The sequence below is a fragment of the Corylus avellana genome, chromosome ca3 (assembly GCF_901000735.1).
Source record: "Corylus avellana chromosome ca3, CavTom2PMs-1.0".
Classification (NCBI taxonomy): Eukaryota; Viridiplantae; Streptophyta; class Magnoliopsida; order Fagales; family Betulaceae; genus Corylus; species Corylus avellana.
The window spans coordinates 17,922,097-17,925,374 of NC_081543.1; positions in this window are offsets into that span (position 1 = coordinate 17,922,097).

A 3,278-nucleotide genomic window follows, 5' to 3' on the forward strand; every position below is an offset into this window, starting at 1 on the left:
GTTGTTGAGTTAAAGGCCACAAGTCAAGCAAATTCAAGTAACAGTATTCATGATGTCTTGAAGCGCGTGTGGACCTTGGATGGTGTTGAGGAGGGTTCTGATTTCCATCGTATGGCAGTTCGTATTTTTCAGAATAAAGAAAAGAGAGAGGTGTTCGCTGTGTTGAAAAAACCACATTTGCAGCTTATGTTTCTAAAAGATGAAGCGAAATCGATAGACAACCGCCATTTCTTTACTTGATTAGCAAGTGGATAAAATTGCAATAAAACACTTGTTATTTTAGGTGTTGGGATGCTTGAACTATGTGTTTTTATTATTATTATTATTATTATTATTATTATTATTATATTTGGACAATGTAATTTTAGTTTCTCCACTTGATATGACTTATGTTATTTTATATTTGAATAATGCAAATTTGATAAGTGTGATTGTTGAACAATTTCTTTAAAAGATAGTTTTATGTGTTTTATCTTATTAATTGTTAATATTTTTTAGGTATCACTCACATGGACTATGATGATTATATGGATTATGGTAATGATGATCATTTTCATGATAATAACAAGAATGATGATAATGATGATAGTAATGATGAATTTTACCATCTTGTTTTTGCTGGATGTCGTGCAGTAGTGACATATGCCATTAAATACATTGATAAACAACATTGTAAAAATTATAAAGAAATTGGATATAGGTGGTTGATACATATGATGACTGGAAATGAGACTATATGTCATGATATGTTTAGAATGAAACCACGTATTTTCTTTCAATTATGTAATGTTCTGCAACATACATATGGACTTCAGCACACGAGGCATATTAGACTAGAGGAGTCAGTAGGTATATGTTTGTTTATTCTAGCACAAGGATCATGTAATAGAATGGTTCAAGAAAGGTTCCAACATTCTGGTGAGACTATACATAGACATTTTCATACAGTTCTGAAAGCGCTTAACCTAATGGCAATGGATCTCATCAAACCTTCTGATCCCACCTTCAGTGAAGTTCCCAAAAAAATTCGGCACAATCCATTGTATTGGCCACATTTTAAGGTACTTATTTTATTTGTTTATCAATATTGCTCAATGTGTGCTTACATTTTGTTAAAGTAGCTTAATAAGTATCTAAAATTTAATGACATGTGTATTTTAGGACTGTATCGGTGCCATTGATGGAACACATATCCCAGTTGTTGTTAGAGAGGATAAGAAAATTCCATACATTGGAAGGAAAGGAACACCAACTCAAAATGTGATGGCGGCATGTAATTTTGATTTACTTTTCACATTTATTATGGTAGGATGGGAAGGTGCGGCACATGATACACGTATTTTTTTAGATGCTATTCGTAAACCATCTGCAAACTTTCCTAAACCACCACCGGGTATAGTATTTTTTTAATCTTATTGATTATGAATGCATATTGTTTATGTACATCTCATATATGGTTATTATTATCGTGTGTAGGAAAATATTATTTAGTTGATGCTGGATACCCCTTAATGAAAGGGTACTTGACACCTTACAAAGGGGAGAGATATCACCTTCCCGATTTTCGACGAGCTGGTCGAGGAAATGGGATCGAGGAGATGTTTAACTATGTTCACTCATCACTTAGAAGTGTTATAGAGCGAACTTTTGGTGTGTGGAAGAATAGGTGGCATATTTTAAGGCAAATGCCATCTTATGATATTAACGACCAAATGCTCATTGTGGTTGCTACCGCGGTCCTTCATAATTTTATTAGAATACATGACAGAAAGGATAAGGGGTTTAAGTGGGATAAAGATAACTTCGATAATGATGATGATGATGATGATGTAAGGAGTAACAGTCAGGAAAACATTGACAATATACATGACGAGGAGATGAAAGTGGTTCGTGACAATATAGCCCGATCCGTTTGTGGGTTGTAAACAGTGCTTTGTTATTTATGTTTTAGGCTAATTTTTAATGTCCTTTAAGTTTTTTTTGGTGATTTATCAAGTACTAATTTAAATTATTGGTGAATTATGTAACAGTTAAATTTGATAAACATTATTAGTTTAATTTGATGGATTGTTCTTGTATTTTTTATTATATGTCTGTTTGGAATATGTTTCAAGAAAAAAAAAATACAAAAACAAAAAAGCATATAGAAACAAGTAATATAGCAATATATAATTGCCTAAGTAGAAAATTCAAAGTTAATGTCAAATTATAAGTCATACTTTTGTTTGCATAGGTGTTAAAAATGAAGGCTTATAGACAATGTTAGTTATTTTACTGTTATAAAGAAATGTCTTTATTGGTAATTTGGTCATGAAACCGCAATTATATGCTAATGTTATCCAAAACTCAATTGATAAAAAAAATACTTTTTAGCATGTTTTACCAAACACATGTGCGATTTTAAAAAGTAGCGATTTTAGAAACGCAATTTCTAAAATCGCACTTATTGAAATCGCACTTGAAATCGCACTCCCAAACGGGCCCTAAATCAATACAGTTAATTGATTCCACAAAAATAAAATCTTTAATGAAATCAAATACTTGTTCCACAAGAATTAAATCAGTGATTTAATTCAGAATATTTGATTGAAATCAAATACTTGTTCCACAAGAATTGAATTAGTAATTTAATTCAGAATATTTGATTGGAATCAAATACTTGTTCCGCAAGAATTAAATCAGTAATTTAATTCATAATATTTGATTTACACAATAAGCTTTATTTGGAATAAATTATTGAACACCGTAATTTTATAATTACAATAATATATGTGACATAAAGGGACATATTTTAAATAGAATTTCTTACAGAAATCTCATATTCCCGAATATTCTATCAGATTCGTAATATTTTCAAACTTGAAAATAGGCACATTCTTGGGAATGTGGGCACCAAGATATTACATTCCGCAAACCACACACTACGAAATGTTATTAACCCGATTGTGTGATGAGGATTTGAAATTGTCAATTACGGTGAGATTTAGATAACATCAATGATTGTCTCCCATAAAATCCATAATGTCACATGAACTGTTCGGAATAAATTCACCCTACAAGCCCACCAAATTCTGGGCCCAATGGCCAATGATAGGTCCATGAAGATATTAATTAAATAGTAAAGGCTATTTAATTAATTAATAGTCTTATATTCCAATCAGGATAATATTGGAATAAAGACGTCCTACTTATCTCTACAAGATGACTATTCAATACTATCTCTACATAATATCGGTTGAATGTTTATCTCTGCATAATAACTGTTGAGCTCTATCTCA